Source organism: Amphiura filiformis, chromosome 4, assembly GCF_039555335.1.
Source record: "Amphiura filiformis chromosome 4, Afil_fr2py, whole genome shotgun sequence".
Classification (NCBI taxonomy): Eukaryota; Metazoa; Echinodermata; class Ophiuroidea; order Amphilepidida; family Amphiuridae; genus Amphiura; species Amphiura filiformis.
In genome coordinates this window covers 5,432,765-5,451,046 of record NC_092631.1, presented here as the reverse complement: position 1 = coordinate 5,451,046, position 18,282 = coordinate 5,432,765, and the positions used below count along the sequence as shown (strand labels likewise).

The 18,282-nt window shown below is 40.0% G+C and overlaps 1 protein-coding gene across 5 annotated transcripts in view; it reads left to right on the top strand.

Moving 5' to 3' along the window:
- The window catches only part of LOC140150501 (SWI/SNF-related matrix-associated actin-dependent regulator of chromatin subfamily D member 1-like), a 256,208-nt gene that overhangs the window by 201,546 nt on the left and 36,380 nt on the right, over positions 1-18,282 (top strand). The gene's annotated exons all lie outside the window — the stretch shown is intronic.

The following is an 18,282-nucleotide window of genomic DNA, read 5'->3' as shown; positions in this document are numbered from 1 at the left end:
AGTGTACTGACCAACCTAGGTAAACAAACAAGCAAACAAAGTCATCTCATGTTGTGAAAAGTGCGCTGAAACAGCAGGTCCAAATGTACTTCAGAACTTTTTTTGCACCCAGCTCAGACTTCCTCGCAGGTTGTCTTTTAGTTGAAGAAGAAAATAATATGCTGAGTTGATGCAGTTTGCCGTTATGGAGCTGAATTTGCCGTCAGATTGTCAATATGTGTCCCAAAAAAGGGAAGAACAGATATAATCTATGGCGCTTTCAATATAGTCTGGATCAGTTTAATCAGAATCAATATGAGATGAAGGAGAATCCTTGTCATTTTGCATAGCAACCAAGCTTGTTCATATAAAATCTGCATTTGCAACACGAATAAGATCCACAGTACTTTGAACAAAACCAACATCAGTTTCAACGTGGTCGGCATGAGTTTACATGGAACCGTAATCAATTCGTACACCAACCACATCAGTTTGAACAGGATCTGCAGTGCACGGAATAAAATCTGCGTCAGCTTGAGTACAGCTTCCATCAGTTCAAATAACGTGTGTATGAGTTTGGGCAGAGACTGCAACATTCTGACCACTATGAAAGAAGACTGCATCAGTTTGCAGAGGGTCCGGATCAGTGCGAACACAAACCACATAATTGTTTTAGTCTGGTACTTAGATCTGCACTAGTAGTATAGCAGAGTTCACGCGAGTGTGAATGAAATCCGCATCAATCTGAACCAAGTCCGCTTATGTTTGAAACACATTCAAGTTTGCCTAGAGGGCTCACATAAGTTTGCGCCCTTATCAGTTGATGTGAAGTATTCTTCAAAAGTTATACGAATTATCAAGACATTGCATCGCACTCCTTAGTCAGCACGTTTCGCCGCCATGCAAAACTGCATGTGTGTGATCAGAAGTAGGGCATTTGCATGCCGGAAAGGAAAAAAATAACAACCGCAGATAAAAACAAAAATGAGGACAGCAAGAATGGCCCGATGCTGCACGCTTGACTTACTTCTGCTAGGTCACCACCTGGGATAGCTAGCTGCCATCATTGTTGGGTGGTATAGTTTGCATTCTTAGTTCACGCATTAAGGGAAAATTACCTAAGTAGTGATTTTTTTGTAGGAAAGTTAATGAACTCTTTACAAATGTTGGTATAGTTTTGGTTGAAAACAAATTATTTGGGCATGATTTTTTTTTATGAATCTGGACAAGCCCGCCATGTGGCAAAACTAACTTTATGCAACGTTTTTCAAGTTCGTCATAATGCCATGAATTGACACGTCACCATAAAGTCTTAAACTTGAAAGAGTTTCGCATATTTTTAATTTTACGTTATTATACATCCTAGTTCAGAACGTACTTGAACTATTCACTGTGGTCATCGTAAAAATACCAGACAGAATGTGGCTTTTTAAGCCACTCATTAGAAACATTTTGTAAGGTATGTTTTGTATGACGAGACGATAAACATGATAAAGTCAGCCGGTTTGAAAGATGCCCCGGGCGGTGGGGGCATGAGTTACAATGCTGTAATGTTCACATGTGTAACCAGGAATAAAAGACCCAGTTGCGAGCCTGTGATACATTCAACATGTCTTGATACCCTTTGTTTGATAAACAGTGTAGCACATAGGCGCATGCCCATAGGGAGCTTTGGGGGCTTTTTACACCAAAACAAAGTCAACCTGTTTCTGACACTTTTCAGCCCCCTGTGCTTGCTCTAATACCTAACCCACACCTCCCACCCCTTCACTATTGGGAGAAGGGTGGCTCTTTTAATTTTGGAACCTTGCACAAATGTCTTTTTAGATGACAGCAGTTAACTTGTGTATATTATGTCTTGCTCAAAGAGCAAATCGTGTTTAATTAAAGTATATTTTGACAATTCTAGTCTCCAACACTGTAATATTTGAATCCTGCCATTTTTCTTAACCCCCTCCCCTTCCATAACCCCACCCCATCCATTGAGTGCAATTTACCTTTACCAATCTCAAGAATGGCATGACAAACCCTAGCCTGTTTATACTCGGCAGTATGCGTGTCTGACCATTGTAGAAATGGTCATGGGAATTTAGTTTCAAAAACTGTTATTTTCTTTATACTTTTGTGAAATTTGTTACCTGTTAAGTAAGCTTGACCGCCGCGCAGAGGGGGGGTCAAAAGGTAAAACTGACTAATACGGGCATGTTTGTGTGAGAGCAGAGAGACATGTCCAGATACCCTACCATTGTAGTTGACTTCCTGCAACGCCCACCAACATTATAATTTGTCTTTTCCATTAATCTTATCTTTTCTTAATTTTTTTCTTTTCATCCAGTACTTTGACCCAAAAGTTGTCTTTTGTGTTTAAAACTGTAAGTAAGATGTGGTGTGTTACCCCTAATTGAGCCTGTTACCCCAGATAAGTTGCATTGTTCTCCTTCTTTGATTATGGAGTCCTCTTTATTGCTTTGGGGGTGTTTACAGTACATTGGTATATATAATTGTGCTGTGCTTGCTATGTCGTAAACTCGGTCAAGTTATGGGCGCTAACCAATGTGTGGTTCGTACGCGGTGCTTACGAAACAAGCGCCACCTGGTCTGTGTGGAATGTATCAATAGGCAGAAATCGGTCAGCTACAAAATAAAGGGGGTGGGCTCTAAGTAAGAGTGGCAGATCTTTAGCAAAGCAGAATTATCCAGGTGGGGTTGTGTTCTAGTTTACTTGTCCTTTCTTTCTTTTGACTTTTTACTTTGATTCTTTCTTCTTCAAGGTTTGCGGTAATGATTTGCAAAAAGTTTTTCAAGCGAGGTTAGGTGATACAGTTTTTCCCGTCTTAACTTACACTTTGTTTCTTTCTGGATCAAGCTTTTGTGTTCACGTTTGGCAAATGATTAATTTAGGTTAGTAAAGTATTTTGGTTTCTGTCGTTCATTGCTTAACTTGAGTTCTTTCGTTTTCCATGATCTTTTTTATAATTAGATAACAGGTGTCATCATCATCATCATCATCATCATCATCATCATCATCATAATAGGATTGTTTCATAGTGGTAATATTTTTCTCCCTGCAAATCATTTTGGGAAATTTCAGGAAGGAGAATCAGTAAGGAAGGAAAGAGGAAACAAGGAAGAGAAGTTACAATCATGCTTCACCACATGGGGTCCAGTTTTTCCCTTACAAGTTTCAATCCAAACCAGATACTTGCACAGGATTTCACATGGTTAGGAGGTGGGCCAGAGCTGTCAACTCTCTTGCGCATTTGGCATGAGTCTCACACATATTCACGCATTTGGGTACTTTCTTACATTCTCACAATGTCAAAATAAAGTTCCAGAAACAAATATTTTGTCCCTAACCCCCTCACAGGGGTCAACCATTAATAATTTTAGTCGGCTAACAATATTTTCATATCAGTATGTCCCTGTTAGACAATATTTCATGCCAAGCAATTCAAAAAGTTGACATCCCTGGGATGGGGTGAAGTCTTGATTCCCTCCCCCCCCCCTCCCAACTGATACCAACAAATGCAACCAAGTTAGATTACAGAGATGATGTAAACCCCTTAAATTCTCCCAAAGGGTGTGATTCTCCTGACCGCCACAACTTGTCAAAGACTTAATTGTGAGGGAGGGGGCTTGTCCCCTTCCCCCATCCACACATGACACCTTGATAGCCCACACCCACAGATCAAAACCCTGATCATGTTAATATCTTTGAAACAAGTGAAACTAGAGATAATTTGCGCTCACAGAGCGCAGACAATCGCCAGGCATGTAACCCTTTAATGACCTTTTGATCTGACCTTTGACCTTAATGTTTCCCAGGTCACGAGGTTTGTTGTCATCAAAATTGAGCCTCGTACCCATTACAGATGTCCAAAAATGCATTTCTTAAATTTGACCTCTGCATGACCTGTGACCTGACCCCTGCAAAATGTTCCCCTGGTCATGAGATCTGTTATCACTGAGTTTGAGCCCCATACCCCTTACAGATGTCCAGAAAAAGAAATTATAAGATTTGACCCCAGATAACCTTTAACCTGACCCCTGCAAAGTGTTCCAATATATTCCCCTGGTCATCAAGCTTGTTGTCACAGAGTGTGAGTCCCGTACCCCTTAAAGATGTACAGAAAATGCATTTCTAAAATATGACCTCTGCATGACCTTTGACCTGACCCCTGTAAAATGTTCCCTGGTCATGAGATTTGTTGTTAACGAGTTTGAGCCCCATACCCCTTATGGATGTCGAGATAATGCAATTGTAAGATTTTACCCCCTTAATGGCCTTTGACCCCAATTCTTTGTACAACTTTTAGACACTGGCTAAAGGCAATGCAGATATGCAAGTGACGTCATTGTATTATGTAATTTGTGGAAGAAGAAGCATTTTAGTGAAAATCACATTTTGGCCATAATGACCTTTGGATGACCTTTGACCTCGAGTTGGTCATGTAACATTTGTGCCCCTACCCAATGGTCCTTGTGACCAAATATGGTTACATTGGCCTAAAGCATATGGCTACAATGGCTCGTTAAAAGTTTGACAGAAGAAAGAAAGAAAGAACTAGAGCTACTGTGGCTCACAAGCCACAAATATCAGGCGGTGACTTCTGATTTACCTCATTTGACCTTTGACCGTGGGTAAACTCAGGTTGACAACTTATACTCTCTTAACTCAAGGATAATTTGCATTTAAGCCCAATCGGGCCTACTTTAACATTTGACCTTTCCTGACCAGTGACCTTGGATGACCTTTACTCCCCAGGTGTCAGGGATCATTTTCCCCAAGTAACAGCCCGATCAGAACAACTCCAAATTTGTCCTGAACTTTGACCTTGGATGACCTTTATGGTTTCATACTCCTGAAGTGTCAGGAATCATTTTCTAATTTTCTGCAAGTTACAGCTTGATCTGAACAATTTTAAATTTGACCTGACCTTTGACCTCAGATGATCTTTGCAGTTTCATACTCCTGAAGTGCCAGGCATTGTTTTCCCTGAGTTACAGGTCGATCGGAGCAACTTTCAATTTGACCTGACATTTGACCTCAGATGACCTTTGCAGTTTTATACTCCCCAAGTGTCAGGGATCATTTTCCCAGAGTTACAGTCCAATCGCAGCAACTTAAAATTTGACCTGACCTTTGACCTCAGATGACCTTTGTGGTTTTATACACCCCAAGGGTCAGGGATCATTTTTCCCAAGTTACAGCCTGATTGGAGCAACTCTAAATTTGACCTGACCTTTGACCTCAGATGACCTTTGCCGTTTCATACTCCCCAAGTGCGAGGGATTGTTTTCCCCGAGTTACAGCCCCATCGGAGCAGCTTTAACATTTGACCTTTGACCTCGGTTGATGTTTCATGATCCACTTATCAATGATTATTTGTACATGTACATTACTAAGTTTTAGCTCAATCGGACATATTTCCAAATTTTGGTAGAAACTATATATAGCATTTACCTAGTAGCCTTTAGTGTGCATGTATTGATTTTCATAAATGCATCATGGGAAGGAATAACATTTGACCACCAAACCCCCACCGCACAAATATTCACTATTATTGCGCAATCAGAGGCAACTATATAGCATTTACCATATACCCTTAGTGTGTATTTTCATAAATGCATCATGGGACACCATAATTTCCTGTGATTATTTAACTAACCACAAAATGGGCTATTCCACTGGGCGATTTTAGACACGTCCAGTTTGGTCCTTTCTGTGGTTAGGATACTGTTTTAATAATATTTACTTCACTTTCTTGGAAACAATATGCTTGTTATCAAAATAGCAGACAAGCTGTCTCCCAGCACAAGTTACTTACCACATTGCTGCCTCTAAAGATAGCTGCTTCATTACATTTCATGCAAATATTTTCACAAAATGACCCTATTAAGCCTTACATGAACTATGACCCCAATCTGTGGTACAACTTATTTGAAGCTTGGGCCCGCGGTTCTTGCTGACCATAATTGGTGGTCATAGCATGTTATTTAAAGGAGGAGTAGCATTTTTAAGATTTGCACAAAACGACCCCTAATAACCTTTACGTGACCTTTGACCCCTATTCGTGTAGAAGTTTTATTAAGCTTAGGTCAGTGCTTCTTGTGGCCAAGTTTGGTCAAAACTGGTTCAAGCGTCTGGCACTAGTAGCAATTTTTGGTTCTACTAAAGAAGAAAGAAGAAGATTTAGGAGCTTCACAGTATATCAGGCGGATAAATCCGCCTGATATAAAGAAAGAAGAACTGACCAAAAACAGAACACTCGCAAATTGGAAATTTGCGATTGTAAGAAAGGGCGTTGACATTCTAGCTACTGCACATTTCATGCAGGGTATACTAAGGACATCGGCAGTAGCCCTAAAACTTGGACAAGTCATGAACCCCAGCTTTGCTTTTGTTACCTTCAAAGTACAGTTGAATGTAGAATGTGAAAATCAGGGTCATTATATATCCAGCCATTGTAAGACTGTGTATGTTGGCAACCCTGCAAATGAATGAAGTTGGACAAATTAATTATGTATACATTAGAATTGAGATATTTGTTCTTTTTTTTTTCTCCCCCGTTAACATGCCTTGGACAATTTCGGGATATGATTTAGACATCGGCACTTTCCAATCCCGCTGTTTGGTTAAATTGTGCATTTGAACCACTACACTTATGCCTTTCTGTAGGGGCAGTAGATGTGTGTATAGGTAGGTGGGGGTGTTTGTCTGCAATTAAGGACACACATACACAAGATTTTTCACATTTAAACAGTGGACAAGTCTTCTTTAAACAGTGGACCTACCTACCTTGGTTTGCAGAGGTCATCAGTAGGTTGCGGTTGAATGCCAAATGCAATTTTAGAGATACGGCCGTTATTAAAATACCGACCGTGATTGGTAAGAATAATTCATACCGTGTTTCACACACACACCCCTACAACATCTGCCATTCTGGTCCTCGGTATGTCGATTAAAACACCGAAATTTATTAAACATCATTTTAGACATCCTCATTTTGATAACAATATACAAGGTCTGTGATTGCTGGCACAGGGTGATGGGTGTCTGTCTGTATGTGTGGGGTCTGTGTTAGTGAGGTCTGTGTTGTTGTTTGGTGCGAAATGAGGACCCCGGCCTTCTCACTAATAAATGTGGACGTATCTAGAGTATCGACATGCAGGGGGAGCATGTTGGGGTGGGAGGATGTGTGCATATAGATAGACTTTGTATGAAATTAAGCTCATAAACCTTGGACACACATACACTGTGGATGTCCACAGTCACAAGACCCTATTGCAAGGGCACTACACACCTTTAGAATTTAGCGTATACTTTCCCCATTTGAGGTATAATGTCAGGCCCACTTTGTGATAATTAATTGTCAGATTTGTGTATCAGTCCACAGTTTCAAAAGTGAAATATCACAATTTTCATGTCCTCGATTGACTGTGTAAAATACAAGTAGGCAGATGTGTGTGGTGGTATTGACACATGACTTTTCTCAACATAATGCACCAATATGGAGTATCTGCATTGGGAACTATCCTATTAGATGGATAGGTCATAATTCCCATTACCCCTGCCACAATTTCATCAGGAGTGTCAGATAGTGATAGTTTAGTCCTATTTCAGAGGGTTTACATGATCATAGATACTAAAACACAGCCATTCAATTTTATGTGATTCAGACTTGCAGGACTCCCACAATTTGTATAACCTTCTAAAATGGCGGGACAAAGTACGGACATTATAGCCGTTGTCACCTGGCTCAAATTCCCATGCTCTCCTTTTTGGTGAAGGGCTCAATCATTTTGATGTTTATTGGGGTGTGTGGAATTTTGTGCAGGATGTTTTTTAAGGACTAGAGACTTTCAGAGGTCCAGCTTAATGACCGCTAGTAAACTCAGCCCATGTATGCATTGATTGGGCTATTTAGTGTGACAACTGGGCGGAAACCAATGGAATCCCTACAACTTTCAGGGTGCTCTAACTTCTACCAGCAAGGAAACAATGCAAACATTGAAAACAATAATTAACTAAGCGTAAAGTGCAAAAACAAACCTGGTATCAAGCAAGTTTTTGTGACAACGGTCACTGACATTATCCGATACTGTTTCCTGCCAGAAAGGAGAAAATGGGTTGGTTATGAAATTGTTCAAATTGGGTCACACGAAAACACATTTGCTGACGTTTTGCTGACGCGGCCTATCGGTGCAAAGCTTTCTTGGTGTAAATCGTCAGATATTGTTTAAAAGAAATATACAAGAAAAAAACTGAGCAAGCACAATTTTGTGTTGCCACGTGTACCCTGTCACACCCAGACCCACTCATATTGTTTCTTCTTGGTCCCTATTCTTACGACCCCTACCAAGTACCCTTGTAGCACCGCATATACCCTGTCACACCCAGTCACATTGTTTCATTTTGGTCCCTATTCTTACTACCTCTGCCAATTACCCTTGTAGCACCACATATACCCTGTCACACACAGTCCCATTGTTTCATCTTGGTCCCTATTCTTACTACCCCTACCAATTACCCTTGTAGCGCCACATGACCCTGTCACACCCAGTCACAGTCATATTATTTCATCTTGGTTGTTATTTTTACCACCCCTTCCAATTGCCCCTGTGGTGCCACATATACCCTGTCACACCCAGTCACACTCACATTGTTTCATCTTGGTCCCAATTCTTACCACCCCTTCCAATTACCCCTGTGGTGCCATGTGTACCCTGTCACACCCAGTCACACTCACATTGTTTCATCTTGGTCCCAATTCTTACCACCCCTTCCAATTACCCCTGTGGTGCCATGTGTACCCTGTCACACCCAGTCACACTCACATTGTTTCATCTTGGTCCCAATTCTTACCACCCCTTCCAATTACCCCTGTGGTGCCATGTGTACCCTGTCACACCCAGTCACACTCACATTGTTTCATCTTGGTCCCAATTCTTACTACCCCTTCCAATTACCCCTGTGGCACCAAGGGGTACCCTGTCACACCCAGTCACACATCATATTGTTTCGTCTTGGTCCCTATTCTTACCACCCCTTCCAATTACCCCTGTGGCGGAGGGGTACCCTGTCACACCCAGTCACATGTCATATTGTTTTGTCTTGGTACCTATTCTTACCACCCCTTCCAATTACCCCTGTGGCGCCAAGGGGTACCCTGTCACACCCAGTCACACGTCATATTGTTTCGTCTTGGTCCCTATTCTTACCACCCCTTCCAATTACCCCTGTGGCACCAAGGGGTACCCTGTCACACGTCATATTGTTTCGTCTTGGTCCCTATTCTTACCACCCCTTCCAATTACCCCTGTGGCGCCAAGGGGTACCCTGTCACACCCAGTCACACATCATATTGTTTCGTCTTGGTCCCAATTCTAACCACCCCTTCCAATTACCCCTGTGGCGCCAAGGGGTACCCTGTCACACCCAGTCACATGTCATATTGTTTCGTCTTGGTCCCTATTCTTACCATCCCTTCCAATTTCTCCTGTGGCGCCAACGGGTACCCTGTCACACCCAGTCACACGTCATATTGTTTCGTCTTGGTCCTATATTCTTACCACCCCTACCAAGTACCCTTGTGGTGCCATGTGTACCCTGTTGCACCCGGTCACAGTCACATTGTTTCATCTTGATCCCTATTCTTACCACCCCTACCAATTACCCTTGTAGTAGCACCACCACATATACCCTGTCACACCCAGTCACATTGTTTCATCTTGGTCCATATTCATACGACCCCTACCAATTTACCTTGTGGTGCCACGTGTACCCTGTCACACCCAGTCACACTCACATAGTTTCATCTTGGTCCTATGTTAATTCTAAAATATACCACCCCTACCAATTATCTTACCGCGCCTACAAATTACCTACTGTGTTTAAAACATGTATCCTGTCGCACCCATTCACACTCGTGTTGTTTCATTTTGGTGCTTATGTTAATTTTTACCAACCCCTACCAATTACCCTTGTGTACCCTGTCGTATCCAGTCACACTCACGTCATGCATGCATATAAACCTGCAAGCCAGATGCATCAATCCCGTTCTGAAATGTTGGGGACACTTATTTTTGTAAAAGTGCAGTTTGGCATGCAGTGAGGACCTCATGTCCTGCTTGTGTGAAAGATGGGGTCTTGGGGGTGGGGGTATGCCACATGAGAAGTTGGCTTTTTTTTTCCAAAATGAACCCGCAAATGAAGCCATGTACCTGTACATCAGACTTCAAATTGTAGTTCCAATAGACTTATTTGACACAGCGGGTGTCTGAGAGGGGACATGCCCCCAGGAGTTAGAATTTGTTTCAAACTGAAATCCCAATAGAAGCCAATATTGTTTAAAAGTAGAACAGACTACAACATGTAGGTTTAATAGACTTACATGATGCGGAGGGTATCTGAGAGGGAAATTCCTCCTGAGAAGTTGGGAATGTTTTTCAAAATGTTGCCCCATTGGAAACCATTTGGCATCTATTTGTACACTATTATAGTCGCAGCACAGACCTCATAATGTGGTCTGATATAGATTAATACTGTGCTTTCTCTAATCAAAGAACACATGCTTGTGACTTAAAGTTGCCAATTTAAAATATGGGGGGACATTTAATATTGTGTCCCCCGTCTAAAATGTGGGGGTAAATGCCCCCGGCCCGGTATATTGACGCCCATGATACAGGCATCCAAACACACCCCAACATGTACACCCCAACACACACATTTATTATGAGATATTGATAGCTCTGTATGTAATGGTTACATTTCTACTGTCCAATGGCAAACCAACAGGTGCTTGGTGTGTGTCATGACAATATAATTTTTATGATTTTTGGAGAAAAAACAAGACCAGTAGAATTTAACGAGTTCTTTAACTAATGAATAGCGATCGTGACGGTTAATTTTAATACGCATGACCTACGACCTCGACCTGAAATGAATAATATTAAACTCACTTGTTACTAGGCATAATTGGCTTTGAGACCAACAACAACATTGAACGTTCAACCAAAATGTTTGGAATGTTTTAATTGGGGTAGACATTAATGTTACCGCTGTAATTAGAAGTTATAGGAGCATTTTGGTGGTTTAGTAAATGTTATGGCAAAGGTATTATTTCAGGGTGTCTGTCTCAGAAGGGACCTCTTGATGAGTTGAGGTTGACAATGGCTTAGCAGACGTGAGTTGAAAACTACGTCGAAACAGATCATTTTCTAATCTTGTCTGATTTGGGTTTCTATTATGCATAGACCAAGAGTGAAACGATGTGATTTATTAAAGAAATTCTGATTGCAAACTAGATGTAACTCATTACTTTCATACTTTCTTTTACTTAAGACTTACGGAAGGGAGATCAGCGTTGGTATTGGTTTCTTAGGCTAAACATGATTCAATATAATAAGCGAGTTCTGTATTGAACAGGTATGGTTTAGGTTGTCGTTACCAAAATTGACATGAGATTTGTATACGATAGTCCACCAATAAAATGGCCATTAAGACCCATAAAATTCTACTACTCCTTGATTGGTTTGCCTTTCAAATTTATGAAGATGAATGTCACTGTTCCATCTAGAGATGATTTCAGTTTTAAAGTTTTGTCAGCATAGTGTTTGAAATTTAATTGCAAATTGGGTAAATATTTGCGCGTTTTTGCAAACGACGGTTGTAATTTTTCTAACCGCCCCTTATTTCCCATAATGCAACATAATATCGTAATATATAACATGCCGAGTATGCATGCAAATAAGATCCCATGTGATCCACATTTCGTTTCACCAAGGTCATGCTCTGTGCGTAATACAATGCGGTAAGTTTGCGCACGTCACTCTTCGCATACAGCGCTTGACATTAGACACGTCAATTGCCAAAGGTTGAAAGCCCCATTTCACAATGGAACCCAAAAATAAATAGGTGCTTGTGGTTTTGCCCATGTTGTTTTGTAACCGTGTGACACAGCCACTTAAAGGCACGCTGTTCAATCTTGTTTTAGTTAGATTCTGTCACGTTTTTCTGTTTCCAATCGCAAGGACAGATTTGTTGTCAACAATTTAATTACCTGATATAGTCATCACATTGGTAAATCAGTAATTGGTTATCTAATTAGCATTCACATTAAAAAAAACACCTGCAAGTTTCTCATGCTACGAACCCACCCGACTAAGGAGTAATTTTGCATGGAATGTGAATACATGAAAAAATGGAATGTCCGAAAGTACCCTCAAGGGAATATGTAGTCATGAAAAAATAACTTGCCGTGAAATTTGAGCATAGAAAATTGGGGTTTGATTGTTTGTTTGCTGAAAAATGTGCATGTTCATAGCTCAGTAGATGAATCTAGAATTGCCAGTTGTAAACATTTTTATTTTCCTTTTTTCAGAAGTTGTCATCATGCAAATTCCGACCCTTAAATAACAATCTTGACAATTATACAGAAACAGATTTGATTTTAACGACTATTTTGTGTGTCCGCATTAAACAAGACCTGCTTTAGCTGGTTTTGGTCATGATCTTGGTCGTGAACCCAAAATCATAGTCTTGGTCTGGGGTTGGGCCACAATCATTGTCTTGGTCTAGGTCTTGGGCCACAATCATTGTCTTGGTCTGAGTCTTGGGCCACAATTATTGTCTTGGTTTTAGGCCACAATCATTGTCTGGGTCTGGGTCATGGGCAGGCCTCGAAATAAGAACAAAAATCCAAGGGTCCTCCGGACCCTTGCCTTTGAAATGTCAAGGGTCCTCACCAATTTTCAAGGGTCCGACCCCGAACCCTTGCCTTTGAAATTTAAAGAATGAGAATTAGCTACGGCGATCTGGGTTGAAAACTTGATGGGGAAACTAAAATAAAAGTCTACTCGTGGAGCTGTACGTATTATGTGAATCCGATTTTTCAGTGGAACAACAAAACTAGGATTTGCTCTTTGCTTGGTTCGATTTTTACGGGTCACGCGGACCCGTACCGTCTTAAATTTGTGGGTCCGCGCCTAATTTCACGGGTATTTGACGCAAGGACGCGCCTTATTTCGAGCGCTGGTCATGGGCCACAATCATTGTCTTGGTCTGGGTCTTTGGGCCACAATTATTGTCTGGGTCTGGGGCCACAATCTTGTCTTGGCCAGGATACCCAACTGTTGTGTATGAGGGCCCAGGTTCAATCCCCATTGATGTGGCAACTTGCCTTGCTGTGGCATTTGCTGGGGTGGGTAAGATATGAATTTAATTGGTCCGCATTGATGTGGCAAAATTCCTGTGGCATTGCTTGAGGATGTAAGAATTAAATTGGTAAGATCTATTAAATTCAGACTTCTCTTTTTCATGGTACATTTAGAATTGTGAAAATGAACCAGTCCATCCTGATTTTTGGGGGGCATTTGCTACATATACCAAGCTGGGCGGGGAGTATTTTAACCTCATCGCGTGCTAAGTAGCAATTTCTATCCATTAAAAGATAAACTCTTGTCTAATTATCCCTGCTCTAATTCTGAGGAATTATGAGCTTGAATTCATCAGCAGCAGGTCCATTCATGGCTTCTGACAACCTTGTTTCACTGGGAGTTGAAATTATTACAAAGGAGATCAAAGTGAGCTATATTTTAGTTACCAGTGTTTCAAGTTCGGCTACTTCTTGACCTGTTTCTGCTTGATGCATGGATTCAATGATGGGTTATACTGCCCTCAAGGTGTGGAATTGATCAAAGTACACAATCAAAATCCAGTGCAGGATTGAAAGTTCAACTAGTGGATCCTTTTGTGTGTATGGGGGTGCGTATACATGTAATTACCTGCCGGGGTGGACCTACATTAGGATACACACAGTGAGACTGTGGACAAACCTGACCTGCAACCGTGGTCATCCATGGTTGCTGGCTATAACCAGGACAATGCAAATAATGTAAAAATGTATTTAAAAGTGGTTCACCTTTTAGTGCTTCAGGATGGGTCATGGTTGGATATGAAATTGTTGTGTGTAGGTCCACAGTGTGTCAATTGAAATCAGGGGTGTGTGTGTCCTCGGTTAGAAGGGAATGAATGAAATTGTTGTGTGTAGGTCCACAGTGTGTCAATTGAAATCAGGGGTGTGTGTGTCCTCGGTTAGAAGGGAATGAGGGCCTCGTTTGCAGGTATTTACAAACAGGGGTGTGTTTTTGTGTCATTTACGGTACTCTGCAAAGATCTAATTAAATTATTTGTTCCAAAGTTGAACATAATTATTATACTTTAAAGGAGTATTTCGTGATCCTAGCATCCTCTATTTATGTAATTTTTCATTAGATATCCACGAAAAAATCTATTCCCAAAATTTCAGTTGATTCGGATTTTTGCGTTACATGAAGTTATGCATGATTATGTGTATTACACTGCTCCATAGACAATGCGTTGTAATTTCGTTCTGGTGCACCAGAACGAAATTCAAATTTCACGATATCTTTGCTAAACGAATTAATCTGCAAGAAATATTTTGTACATAAACATTATGTAGCCAGAGGTTTCCAGTGATATAAAAATCTCAACTTTTTTGAGAAAAGTGGGGGATGAGGCTGTGGATCACGAAATGCCCTTTTAATATAGCTTTACACTATGTTACACCTCATGATTAGTAGTGATGTCAGTGCTTCAGGCGGTTGTGTCACAAGGGTGTTAACAAACCCTGGGGTGGTCAATTTTCAAAATAGTCTGCCCATAATGACTTGCTCCCCTCCCACCCTGCTTCGATGTGCCAAAAAACTATCTTTGTCCACACCCTCCCCCCTTCTTTACACATGCATGATTTTGAGGAACCCAAATTTAAAACCTTTCGTTGTCTTTTATCAAATAATGAAAGCGCAGCGGGCAGGAAATTTTGTATATATATGAACATGTTCCTAATGTTTTCTTACACCTTTTTAGGGCATAATATAGGAACGGTGCCCAAAACATCTAGAGCCAAAAATCGCTTGGCCCCCCCCCCTTTCGACCTGTCAAAAATTGCTTGTCCCCCTCCCCTTTTGACCTGCCAAAAAATACTTGCCCCCTTTGGCCTGCCAAAAAGTCTTTGCCCCCCCCCTATAATTGACAACCCCAGGGGTACACTTAATTATTGCACCACCCCTTATGTATGTTGTATATGCTTGACAACAAAATGAAGAAAGAAAGAAATAAAAAAATTGCTTTCTGTAATAAATACAAGAAAACCTGAGCATGGTGATACTCGCATATACAGTTTTTAAATGGGTGTTTTAAAAGAAAAAGGCAAGTTCATTTTAATAGTTAAGCAATGGTTCAGAGCTCATCTCGCTGCTGTAATTGCTATGCTGTAATACCCAGTTCAATGAACTTTGAAAAAAAATGTTTTGTTTCAGTAATATTTTGTCAGAAAAGTATGTGCTGTGCAGTTTTTTGTTTGTTTGGTTTTATTTGGGACAAAAGCTAAGTTTTATGCAGGATTTCTGTTTTATTGAATTTTCGGCCCACTTTTTTTTCTATTTCTTTTTTGCCATACTGAAATAAACTGCACATGTAATATTAGGCTCTTTTGGGTCAAAATGCATGTTCAATTTTGGATCCAGTATTTTTTATGACATTGCAGTTACAATAATTATGAAAATCTGTTGATAATTGGACATGAGGCTCATGAGATAAGACAATGGTCATTTTGCTTTAAAAAAAAAACCACACACAATAAAATACAAATGAAATTTCAGCACTTATTTTGGTCCTATTTATTTTCCAACTCATTTTGCTTAGTCATATAACAAATAGGTCCCGGTATTAGACCAATTAATTGGGCTGTTCAAGCTGAAATCTATACACCCCTTTGGAAGACATGACCTTAATCTCCCACACAGGGGTGTAGATTTCGAAAGGAGTCATCCATTCAGGTAACCCCAACTTGAAATTCAAACTCCCTATGTCTTCCATATGGGGTGTATGGATTTCAACTGGAATAGCCCATTTTCTATTAAAGGTAATTTGTTATCCATGAGTGAGTACAATAATGGTAAAGAAGAGGTCACACTTAACTTAAGCCAAAAAATTACACTCTGCATTATGCCAATTTTGAACTTTAGGAAAAATGTCAGGAGCACCATCACAATTTTGCACCATATAATTTTAAAGTGAAATGTAACTGGGAACTTTTTGTGTGGATTGAATTGAACTTTTTAGATGCAGGGATGCTAGATTTCCTACTTTTTGTTAATTCAAATTTCTGCATTTTTAGCCCGTTTTGAGACTTTATAGCCCAAATTTACGCACTTTTTCAGACTTTTCCAAAGTCACTTGAGGCCGCTGTCATCCCAGTAGAAGGAATAAAGTAGACAATAATAAATAAAAGTTCAAGAGAAGAAAAAAAGCTTAAATAGCAAAACAAAAACGGTGAGATACATTTTGTTACAAGCTAGGCCAGATCTAGCACTGTCTGGAGCGTTGTAAGCATCTAGCGATTTAGTCGCGTCTTGCTTGTTAGACTCGCGTAAGCTTAGACACGCTGGACGCTGAAAGACCACGCAACAAATGACGCGATTAAAAACGCTACATAAGCGGAGCTTGACAATTAAAAATTAAGATCTAATGATCAATTGGATTGATCATGACAAGCACTATAACATCTCAGTTATAGTTAAACTTTGTTATCAGTAGTCACATTTTTATTGTGTCATTTATTATTGTAATACATATTTTTTTTAATTTTCTTCATTGCACATAAAATGCAGCTAGGAATTAAATAGTGCAAACTGATAACAGTTTCAAGGTTCTGATGGCATAACCCAGAAAGCACAAAATGAGTGCAGTGTGTGATGACACTGAGTATTGTTTAAATTGCGATAACCAGCCAATGGAGTGTTGGTCTATTCTCGCCTTGTGTGTGGACATTTCGCTACTTTGAAGTGGGAAAGTGTGGGAAAAATCCACAAAATATCAAGTGTAGAAACGATAAGAGGTGTGCTGTCTGTCGTACCCTAAATTAAATGTTATGCAACGGGTAATTAGGTCAGTTGAAATAGGTCAATGTTTGGTGTTTGTTTATTGGTTGAAATGTTCATCGTCAAGCAGCTATTGTTACTTGGATTGGTTTTAACATTGGTTTTGTGCAAATTAAAAATAGACATGACACATGATATTTTGGACTGCTACGTTGTGCAGAATGACCCACTTATGGTGTGATATACTTTTGACATAGTTTTTAAAGTACACTGAACCTGGGTATTGAACATTTGCATAACTAATTAGCCTCATTAGCACACTAATAGAGCATGAAAAACAGGGGCGTGCCCAAAACTTCAACCTCATGAGTACCTGACATGTTCCAGAAATAGGCCCCCTTAGCAAACACTGGAAAATGTGTTATGTTTTAAGTTATAGGAGTTTTTTGGGTAAGTTTCAGACTTTATGAACCTCATCATCAACCATCAAGCACCTTGTGAGGTGGTTAATAGTGGTGAATATGCGGTAACATTCTCAGTAGAAACAGTTCAGGTGAAGATATGGTGGGTGAGTTAGTCTCCGTGGGGGGGGGGCACTCAACTGAAATTTTGGTAGGGGTGTACGACGAACTTTAGGAACTGTTAGGCTTTTACTACTACGCTGAAAAATAGACCCACGCTAAGACTGCTATATTTCACCTGCCTCCATATTGTGTGTTTTAAAGAATGTAGACAAAAGTATAGGATTTGAATTAATAATTTGTGATGCTTTTGGGGAGATGTCACAAGGCAATTCTCAAAATATAATATATCAATTTTATTCCGCGATGTTATAAGGCCCATCGATTACAAGCTGATCAAAATATATTAAAATTTGACTTCTATTGCCAATTAGAACGAAGTAAAGGATTAAGATATAGAGAGCTATATTTCAATAAAAATAATACTTGTTTATTAACATCAAAATCACTTTACACATATAGTTTATCTGATCGTGGAATATAGGCTATACAATAAAAGATACCATGGCCACAGGTGTGCAGTCCAGATCTGATAACCTACTTTGATAATTCTTGTCTAATTATTTTAAGCACCTACATTACACCTGTGTTGATTTTTCCATCTAATCAAATACGCACTTGTCATCTGTCAATTGATATTATCTAAAAATATGAATTAAGATACTATATAAGACACGCAAGGCTTGAAAACAGGTGTGCAGATGCCAGATAAAGAGTTGATAGCCTAATTACCTTGATTTGTGTGTGAGTGAATAATTAAAGGCCTAATTCAGCGATTTACTGAACCAAAACACCCGAAACTTCAGATTTGTACGTATTTAGAACAAGCACAGAAGTGAGATCTATAACATAATAAGTCAATGCAAACAGGCCTCGA